This window comes from Rattus norvegicus, chromosome X, assembly GCF_021556685.1.
Source record: "Rattus norvegicus strain SHRSP/BbbUtx chromosome X, alternate assembly SHRSP_T2T, whole genome shotgun sequence".
Taxonomy (NCBI): Eukaryota; Metazoa; Chordata; class Mammalia; order Rodentia; family Muridae; genus Rattus; species Rattus norvegicus.
The window spans coordinates 32,875,001-32,886,654 of record NC_141554.1 but is presented as its reverse complement, the minus strand read 5'-3'; positions in this window follow the sequence as shown (position 1 = coordinate 32,886,654).

Here is an 11,654-nt window from a genome sequence, read left to right as displayed (position 1 = left end):
TGGAGCACCGCATTTGCATTCTCTGGTCTTTAAAGGGGTTAGGGGAGGAGTCCATCGGTATGTCTGCAATCTGTGTCACACAACAGAGCAGTGAACTGTGAGAAATACCTGACGAATTCCACATAAATCACACAGAAGGCAATTGAAGAGTGGGCAGCTACGAACTTAATACCATTCTGCTGTTTCAACTCTATCCTTGGAAGTTTCTCCTGAGTTAAAGAAAGCCTCATGTGGTTTTAGTATTCCTAAGTTACGGAGGAGTTTGCACGGGTGCTAATTATCTGTTTAAAGGTTGTTCTCATCCTCTCCTGCCTGATCTAGCACTTGCCCTCTATTATGCCCTTGGTACTTTACCTGTGGAGTGGAACAAACACCATAAAAAGGCAAACTAAAGCATCCTCACAGACCCCTGGACTTAAACTTTTATTCTGGATAGGTTGGGGTGGATGTGTAGATGAATACATGCCACACCATGACTGCGAGGGTTCAAGCTACATTCTATCTTGGGTGCTGGGGATAGAACTCTGATCATCAGTCCTGCAGCCGTGTCACTTGCTGTGTTCTGTTAAGGCCGCTTCTGTTAAGAGCTGGAATAGGCTTCTGCATAATGATGATCAATCTCAAAAACTGGGCCTGTAACACCTTTCTGGAAACAAATGCTTAAAAGGACATAGAGTTCCCAGATGGGAAAGGAGGACTCCACTGGATGGAGAAGTAAATCTGTTAAGCTCAGCTCAGAAGCGTGGCACAATACCGTGCTTAGCACTGAGCACGGCATCCAATGCATCATATTTCTTTCTTTGAAAATGAAACACCAATGAGATTTCATTCATTACCCGTGCTCCTGCCTAATTGAAAAATTCTTTGGAATTGCCATTTTGTTCAATGAATTCCTTGGCTCTGGGTTTCATTAAATTGTTTGAAAAAAGGCAAACCAAGCTGCGGTTTGCTGTGCTTTAGAAATGGGTAATTTTCCTAAGGGTTGTCTTAACAAATTACTACAAAGTGGGTGGCTTAAAACAACAGGCATTTGGTTGATCACAGTTCTGGATGCAGAAGTCCAAACTCAAGGTGTGGGCAGAGTGGATTTCTCCTTAAGGCTGTCAGGAAGGATATGTTTGGTTTCTCTCTCACCTTCTGGAGTTGGTGGCTGTTCTTGCTTCTTGGCTGATATCTATATCATTCTAATTTCTGCCTCCGAATTCGCACACCCCCACTCCCCATGAAGGGCGTGTCTGTATCCACATTGCTTTCTCTATTATTTCAGAATTACACTTGATTTAGGGTACATTCTAGAACACTTTCTCTCTGCTCCTCTCTCCAATGCTGAAGTTACGGTAGCATACAGTAATGGTATTACTGTCTTCAAAAAAGATTTCCTTTTAACTAGGAATTAATTATGTGTATTCATGTGAGTGCATATGTAAGTACATGCACATGTAGATGCAGGTACCCTCAGAATCTGGAAGAGTGGACTGGGTTCCCTAGAGCTGGATTACATGTAGGTGTGAACTGTCTAATGTAGGTGATGTCAACAGAACTTGAACCCTAAGCAAAACTAATGCATGCGTCTAACTCCCGAGCCACCTCCCCAGATCTATGTCTGGCTCTTTATGTGGATGCAAGTCTGGGTTCTCATGCTTGGAAAGCAAGCACTTCTAAACACTGAGCCATCTCTTTAGCACAAGTATTGTTTCTAGATACAAAGTTTCATTCTTCAGTCCTGAACCCTGGATGTCACAATGTAATCCAGGGTCATTTCAAAATCACAATAATCTTCCTGGCTTCATTCTTCCAGTGGTGGATTATGAGAGGGAGGCACCATGTCTGGCAGCTTGCTCGGTGTTTTACCTTATCTGTCTTCACCTTCTCTTCTTCCTTCTCTTCTTCCCTTATTCTAAATAAATTGGAATAATACAACTAGTAAACAGTAGAAAAAGTAAGTTGTCAATGTTCATCAAACATTAATAAGAGGAGATAGAGCGTTCTGCTTCTTCTCTGACTATGACAATGGCTTCATAGACATGGTCACCTGGCAAAATTCAACTACACAGTTTGTTATATACAAACATAAATGTGTTCTCACCTAACTTGATGAGTTCACACAGACAGACACAGACACATACATGCACACACTAACTCACTCATAAAGGTTGCATTGGTTAGATCATCCCATTTCCACTCAGTGTTAGAGATTTGGAAGAAAACATTTAAAAATTATAGGGAAAAAATTTCATATTATCTCATTACTTTTAAAGTTGGACATATTAAAAATGTTCACGTTATGAACATTGTAAAATAATTAACAAGCTATTACCATTGTTTACATTGTCAGACAATTTCTCATCCTCAGAAGCACTCCTAAAATATCTATGGAAAGTTGTCCTCTGAATCCTCTTAAAGGTTTAAATTTACTTTAATCAACATATTTGTACATATTTAATATTTCCATTATATACACTAGTTTTAAATATATTTCAATTAATTTTTCCATATACTATAGAATTATCATGATTTTTCCCATACCCAACTCCTTCCAGACCCTTCCTACTTTCCTATCCACCAAATTTTATGCTCTCTCTCTCTCTCTCTCTCTCTCTCTCTCTCTCTCTCTTTCATTCATTCAAAAACACACAAACAAAACAAACTATAATCAAAAAGAAAAACCAGCAAGAAACACACACACAAAACAAAACCAATAAAATCATAAAATCAGAAACCATAATATACAAACAAAGGCCATTAAGACAAAAAATGTGTAAATAATGCAATACAAGACAAAATGTATTCAAAAATTTCATTGAGTTCATTTTGTATTGACCATCTAGTGCTGGGCTTGAGACCTACCATCAAGTCTCCTTAAAATATCCAGTGAGACTACTTTGGAGAAAACTACCTTTTAATCACAACACGTGAATTGCAAATGACTTCTTGGTTAGGGATGGTAGCCCATGTCTACTTCATCTCTCAGCACTGGGACCTTGTCCGCCTTCAACTTCTATAGGCCCAGTGCATGCTATAACAGTCTCTGTGAGTTCCTGTGTCTGTCAGTCCTGCTTTGTCTGGAAGACACTGTTTCCTTGATGTTGTCCATCCCTTCTGTCCTTTTCCATTTCCTCTTCTCCATACATAGCTCCCTGAGCACTGACTGGAGGCATTTGTCGAAAACATACCATTTGGGACTGATAATTCCAAAGTCTCTCACTCTCTGTACATTGTCCATATTTGTGTCTTTGTATTAGTTTCTAACTACTGCAAAAGGAAGCTCCTCTGATGATGGCTTGATGAGATAATATAGGAGTAAGAATGTTGAGGCAATACAGCCACCCAATTAATAAGATGGATGAAGCAAAGAAGTGCAGGCCGACAGGAACCGGATGTAGATCTCTCCTGAGAGACACAGCCAGAATACAGCAAATACATAGGCGAATGCCAGCAGCAAACCACTGAACTGAGAATAGGTCCCCCGTTGAAGGAATCAGAGAAAGAACTGGAAGAGCTTGAAGGGGCTCGAGACCCCATATGTACAACAATGCCAACCAACCAGAGCTTCCAGGGACTAAACCACTACCGAAAGACTATACATGGACTGACCCTGGGCTCCAACTGCATAGGTAATAATGAATATCCTAGTAAGAGCACCAGTGGAAGGGGAAGCCCTTGGTCCTGCCAAGACTGAACCCCCCAGTGAACGTGATTGTTGGGGGTGGGCGGTAAGGGGGGAGGATGGGGAGGGGAACACCAATATAGAAGGAGAGGGGGAGGGTTAGAGGGATGTTGGCCCGGAAACTGGAAAAGGGAATAACAATCGAAATGTAAATAAGAAATACTCAAGTTAATAAAGATAACAAAAAAAAAAAAGAATGTTGGGGCAATACCGGGCAGAATGTTGTTACGCATCATTTTGCCGCTTTGTTGGTCTTCCCCTGCACATTGTCTAACTGGTCTTAGACACCTGGCCAACTGAGTAGTTTCTTATTTCCAATCAGAGTGTGGTTTGTTACTCCTCAAAAGTTTGTGCTACTATTGCACCAGCAATTCTTGCAAGCAGGTCACTCTTGTATATCACAGGGTTTGTAGTTGACTTGGTGGTAAAAATATTTAAAAATTCATTTATGTGTATGGGTATTTTTTCTCTGTGAATGTATGTGCATCACTTGAATGCCTGGTAAGCAAGAAGGCCATAAGAGAATGTCAGATCTTCAGGAAGTACAGCTACTGGGAATTGAACCTGTGTCCTCTGGAGGAATCGTCAGTGCTCTTAACTACCAAGCTATCTCTCCAGACTTTAAGATAGGTTTTTTCCTTTATTTTTTGTAGCCTCTCTCTCCCTCCACCTCTCTCTCTCTCTCTCTCTCTCTCTCTCTCTCTCTCTCTCTCTCTCTCTCTCCCCTCTCTCTCTCCCTCCACCCATTCTCTCTCTCTCTCTCTCTCTCTCTCTCTCTCTCTCTCCACCCATTCTCTCTCTCTCTCTCTCTCTCTCTCTCTCTCTCTCTCTCTCTCTCTCTCCCTGTGTGTGTGTGTGTGTGTGTGTGTGTGTGTGTGTGTGTGTGTGTGTACATGTGGAGAGAGTGTTGGTTTTTGTTGTGGTGGGTTTTTGCTGTACTGCTTTCTGCTCCCAGAGAGTAGCTCTCACACACCTGCCCAGGAGCCTCCTCAGATCTTCGGATAGAAACCCCCTACACACACACACACACACACACACACACACACACACACACACACACTCACTCACTCACCGGTTAATTTTAAAATGCTATGGCTAATTAAAAGGCTGGGCACTCCAAAACCTTCCCCTGCTACCCCAGGGCAAATTGGGGAAGTGGCCAGTGGCCATTTCCCCAACGTCTCATGTTTGTTGGGTGGTTTTATCTCCTGCTGCTATTTCTTCTCTTTCTTCTTCCTGTGTCCTGGCAATTCTCTCCGTGTCTTATCTGCACAGAGCTAAGTGTCCTTCTCCATGCTGGTCGCTGGCTTCTTTACTGATAGATCAAATACCAAATGGGGACAAGGACCTTCAGCGTCTGGACATGCGTTGCACCAATCTCCAATAGGTTCTTTTCATTCTTTATATGGGTTCTGGAGATCAAACTCAGGTCAGGCTTTATGATAAGTGCTTTAACCATTTTGTGCTGAACCAGTTTGCCAGTCCTAAAATGTTTTAAATATATCTTCATCCACACACACACAAAAAAAAAATGGAAGAAAGAAAAGTAGCAAAGAACAAAAAAAAAATGCTTTTGACAAATAGTCTGTGGTCAAAAATGTTTCCAATCATTATTTGCATTAGATTGTCAATTTGTTTTCCTCAGTCTTCTTAAGCCTGAGCTTAAAACCACAGACAAAAATAACAGTCAGGATACACTTATGATTTGATGTTTGAAAGGCTCAACAAGCAAAATGAGATTCATTTAATGAATGGTCTGAGTTTTATTAAAGTGCATCCACATTGCAACTTAATTTAAGCCGCATAAACAAACTTATCTGTTACCTTTTCTGTTGGGTAGGGTAGCATGAAATTGGACTGGTTGATATTCAGAAAATTGTGTCTATGAGTGCGGATGTACACTCGTGTACTTGACATAGATGGAGAATCTGATCATCAGCTTGATTTGAGACCCTCATGTTTACTTTCTCTTCTCTGGTCCAGGTGTCCGTTGTGGGAGACAAGAAGAGGAATTGGCGTCCAGGATGGTTGCTCATACGATGAAGAGCGTGTTGTTCTAATGCTTCTGTAGCTGGGGAAGTTCCTGGAAGCTTAGCTGCTCTAGAGATTACTAGAAGTCAGGTGATAAGGTGGTATCTAGGATTGTGAGTTCAAAGATAGGCTCTGCTTAGTGATGGAAAATTTACTGTTTTTTTTCTACATGACACTTAAATCCCTCAATAAAAACAAATAAAGATGTGCTTTGAAATAATATATTATACATGGAGAAACATTGTGTTCATGTCGGAACAACAATACTGTGAATGAAAGTGTGCATATTGGGCTGGAGAGATGGCTCAGTGGTTAAGAGCACTGACTGCTCTTCCAGAAGTCCTGAGTTCAATTCCCAGCAACCACATGGTGGCTCACAACCATCTGTAACGGGATCCGATGCTTTCTTCTGGTGTATCTGAAGACAGCTACAGTGTACTCATATACATAAAATAAATCTTTTTTAAAAAAGTGTGCTTATTGTAAACTACTGCTTTTTAATTTCTAAAAGAAAATGAAACACAAGTAAACATAGAACAGTTTGCTAATGTTTGCACAGAAAATGGGAGACCACTGTTGCAACAAAATGCTTCCTCTTTTGCATTCAATGAAAATGCTGATAGGGACAGGGATTTTCTCTTTCTTAAAATTAAAAAAATACGAATTAATTTTATGTGTATATGTGATTTGATTGTATGTATTTCTGTGTACTACTGGATGCCTGGTATGCAGGTACGCCAAAAGACAGTGTCAAATTCCCTGAGACTAGAGTTACGGATGGCTGTGAGGCATCATTTGGATGCTCAGAATCAAACCGCAGACCTCTAGGAGAGCCACCAGTACTTTCATTGAAAAATTTAAGATCACGGTTGAAAAAGGAGGGAGAGATGTTGAAACTAGGCACACAGAATTATGTTTTATGTGTGTCTGTATGTGTTTGTTTGTTTAGGGGTTAAACTGAGTGAGTTAGATTAAAATAATCATTTGTGGTTTTTAAATGTAATGTCAGAAAAAAATTACTGGGCAGGTATCCTACTCTGAATGTATCTATTTCTATTTGATCTTAGAAGCTAGACAGGCTTCCACCTGGTTTGAAACTAGATTGTCACACTTAGGCCTTTCTTCTCCTTTGTCTCCTCTCCTCTCTTTTCCTCTCTTTTTCTCTTTCAGTGTCTTTCTTTCTCCCTCTTCTCTTCTAGCCTCTCGACTAGGGCATTGTACAAGCTAACTGCATACTTTACCACTGAGTTATGAACTTTAACCCTCCCTTTTGGGTGACTCTTTATTGTCACAGATCTTGATGTCATTGATCTAGATGACTATGAGAACCACAGCTGGGTTTATTATTCCAAGGTTGGGGTAATACAAAATTGATAAAAAAATATTGAGTCCAAATGTTTTTGTGTTGGTGTATAAATGTAATACGCAACAAAAAATTTCTCCTCTATTACAGGACTATGGAATTATAATCACAAAACCTTTATACTTTCAATTCCTCAATAGTTATGTTCATTCAAAGATATTCTTTTTTAATTAATTAATTTATTTAGTTTCACACTCCATATTTTATTTTTCCCCAAGTCCACCCCCTAACTGTTCCACATCCCATAACTAGCCCACCCAGGATATTCTTAAATAAGAACCTAAAGAGGAGTCTGGAGGGATGGTTTGGTGGATAACGTACTTGCTTCACAAGCATGCTTGCCTGAATTTGAATGCCTAGTACCCGGGAGGGAAAAACAGGCATGGTGGTACACATCTGAAATCCCAACACTGAAGACACACAGCCAAATGGATCTTAGAGTTGGCATAGTAGCCTAATCATTGGTGCATTTGAAGTTCAATGAGAGGCCCTATCTCCTTTAATAAGATGGGGTGTGATAGAGGAAAGCATTGACATTGACCTTTACCCTTCATACATACCTGCACACATGTGGACACACACACAGAAACAGGTACATGCGCACAGGATGAACACACACTCACAAACAAACACAGTCCTCTAATTAAACATTCTTCCTTTGGGCACAAATATTCCTAGCTTCCAATCAAGAAGTAGGTTAGGCATAGGACAGTCTGGCTACTGATTACAACTGGAATTCTCACGTTCTGTCAACACTACCCACATATTTCTCATACATTTCACATCACACAGATTAAAATCATGTTCATTCTTCCTGTTTCAGGAGCTAAGAAGCAGAACCCTTGACTTCCATGGATGAATGAGATACCATGAAGTGTTTACTTACTAAGAACATGGAAATGATATCAGAGGGATCATAATCAGTTTGAGAGACATGGACAAGAGGAAACAAAATCAGCAATGTTGACTAAGAGTTGGAAGCCAATCAGATACACATTTGAAATATTATATGATGCTCCATCTAAAACTTTAGTGTGATTTGGGACTATTTAAGAAATGGGATTATATAACAAACAAGGGCAAAATAGCATACTCTAACCGGGAATATTGGACCTGGGGACTAAAAAGAAATAAGTGACTGGAAGGAATCCAAAGAAGATCATCAATGGTGATGGTTTTCAAGTAAAATATTAACTTTTTAGTGTAGCCAAACCACAGAATCAGACCCAAGGGGCCTGATACAAATCTACAAATAGCTCAAGGGGCTAAACACCAAGGGTAAAGAGGAATTTTGGCTGGAGAAATGAAAGTTAGAATAAAGAAAAGGAAATTTAGGTTAAACATCAGAAGATGTCCTTTGATAGTAAGATGTGTTTATCCAACAATTTCTTATGGGAATACAAAAAAAAACTGATAATTTTTCTGAGATACTTAATAAAAGCATACCTTGATGTCAGACCAACTTTCACTACAATAGCCTTGTGCCATGACCAGATGAAATAACAATTCTTTGAACCTCAAGTTTTTGTGATAATGTAATGAGAATTAATAATGAACAGACTGGCTTTTTAATAAAAGGTGTCGTAAGGCTTTAGTTAAGGCTACGTGAAAAGAAAACAAACACAAACATGCGTGACGCCACTTTCAATACCAATTGCTGGTATGGAACAAAGTCTTCGATCTGCTTTTGATGTCAAACTAAGAGAAGAAAAACTAGGGAAGCATCTGGAACACATGGGCACTGGAAAAAATTTCCTGAACAAAACACCAATGGCTTACGCTCTAAGATCAAGAATCGACAAATGGGATCTCATAAAACTGCAAAGCTTCTGTAAGGCAAAGGACACTGTGGTTAGGACAAAATGGCAACCAACAGATTGGGAAAAGATCTTTACCAATCCTACAACAGATAGAGGCCTTATATCCAAAATATACAAAGAACTCAAGAAGTTAGACCGCAGGGAGACAAATAACCCTATTAAAAGTGGGGTTCAGAGCTAAACAAAGAATTCACAGCTGAGGGATGCCGAATGGCTGAGAAACACCTGAAGAAATGTTCAACATCTTTAGTCATAAGGAAAATGCAAATCAAAACAACCCTGAGATTTCACCTCACACCAGTGAGAATGGCTAAGATCAAAAACTCAGGTTAAAACCCACTTAGGCACTGCTTATACGAGGTATATAGACATAGACGTAGACAAAAACAGAAAATAAAAATAAAGAAAAAATTACAAAAGAGTCTGAAGATGAATTTAATAGAGTTACCCCTTTATGAAATTTGTCAAGGATCAGCATCTTGTCCTTCATCAAATATAGCATAACTTGGCATTCAGCCAGAGTGGCCAATAGCAGTTGAGTCTGTGTGAGCAAATGGAGTAAGGGTGAAGAGTCATATTGGATACCCTAAGTAAGAATGATGATCCCACAAGTTAGGAGAACCTCAACATAAACTTAATACTCAGGCAGAAGAGAACATAAAAATACTCTTTTAATAAATATATTATTACTAGTTATTGTTGTTGAGATAGGGCTTCACTGTATCTACCTAGCAATCCTGGAACCCAAAGAGATTCATCTGCCTCTGCCTCCTGAGTGCTGGTTGTAAAGATATGAAATACCATGGCTATCACTTTATTATACTGAACTAACAAATAAAAACATCACACAGCTAGAGTATGATTGCCATGCAAACAAACACATGTCTAATTCCAAATTTTGTCTTCCAGTGAAATTCTATATACTCAGAATAACCATTCTGAAGCCAGGAAGATTCCCTTAGGGCTTTCTTTTTATTTATGTTTATTTATTTATTTATTTATTTATTTATTTATTTATTTATTTACATCCATCTCAACTGCTACTCCCTCCCTGTCACCCTTCAAAGAGTTCCTCCCCTTTCCCCTCTTCACTTCTGAGAGGTCAGATCTTTCACCCTGTATCTCTCTACCCCAAATCCCCTCACTGTGGTGTATCAAGTCTCTGCACGATTAGTTTCATCCTCTCCCACTGAGATCAGACATGACAGCCCTCTGCTACATATGTGCCAAGACCTTGAACCAGCCTTTGTGTGCTCTTTGTTTGGTGGCTTAGTCTCTTAGAGCTCTCAGGAGTCCCGGTTAGTTGACACTGTTGGTCTTCCTGTGGGGTTACCATCTCCTTGAAGACCTTCAGTCCTTCCCTAACTCTTCTATAGGGGTCCACGACCTCTGGCAAATGCTTATCTGTGGTTATCTACATCTGTTTAACACAGCTGCTGGATAGAGTCTCTCAGAGGGCTACTATGCTAGGTTTCTGTCTCTGTCTGCTGTCCCAAGCAGAGCAGTTGGCTAGTTTGGAGAACTCGAAGGTTTCCATGGGGAGGAGGGCAGGATGATCTTGGGGTTCTGTGAGGCTCCTCCGGATGAGGAGCCAGGTCAGAGCTAGACAATGGGGCTCCAGGGACAGTTTGGCCACTCACCTCTGCTGGCTCTCCCAGGCAGACCAGCTGGGTGGAGGACAGATTCAACTAGGATGCATTGTTCATCAGGGTTCCAAACTGCTTTGTTTTGGGGACCTTAAAGGTTTTCATGGGGAAGCCAAACACTCTTGGGGTCCTGCAAGGCTAGGGAGCCAAGCCAGAGCTAGACAATTGGGTTTTCTACTTTTATTATTAATTATATTTTTCTTATTGAGTTATGTGCTGATGAAAATGTGGGAATATAAAAATGGACGATTATGCTGATAAGTAAAATGAAATAATGATATTTATAAGAAAATGAATTGACTTAGAATGTATAATCTAAATTGAGGTGACTCAAACTCAGAAGAAAAAAATGACTATTCTCCTTCATATGCAGATACTAGCCTCGAAACTATACATGTTTGCATGTAAACAACTGAGTGCATATAGTAATTATAGTATAGTATAGTAACTATAGTATAGTTATTGATTGTTCTAGTGCCTTGTCAACTCTGTCATAGGTTCTTCTTCTTCCTCCTCTTCCTCCTCCTCCTCTTCCTCTTCTTCTTAGAGGTAAGTACCACCATGAGATATTTTTTAATGTTAAAAAGTCCAAATAGTTATCTTACAAAAATATTTTATTTAAGAAGAACCATTGTATTTGTTCCTGTGTTTTGAAAGCACACATAAACAACTTATCAGCTAGCTTTCCCCATGGAGCTCCAAGTTAATGAATATAGCTATTCACTAGACAAGAATGCTTTGACCAATGATGCATCCTATGTATAACATTCTATAAGATATTAATGGAGCTGAAAAAGTTGATTGCTGCATTGATGCTACTATGCAATTCTTAATTAGATTGTATGTAGTCATATGTGGTATATCTCAGCACTTAGGAGGCAAAGAGCAGAGGACTGAAAGTTGAAGATTAGCCTAGGCTACAGAGCAAGACCTTGCCCCCAATAAAAACAAACCCAACAAGCCCCAGTAGAACATACAAAATTATATTCATTACCTTTATATACTATATGCGTCAATTATAAGGAATTGTGTATTTACTATACTATTCTTTTACTAAGTAAAAAATTGTTTACTATAAATCAGGATGTCATGTTAAATGGGCAGTGGCCTCAGACATTACAAACTTG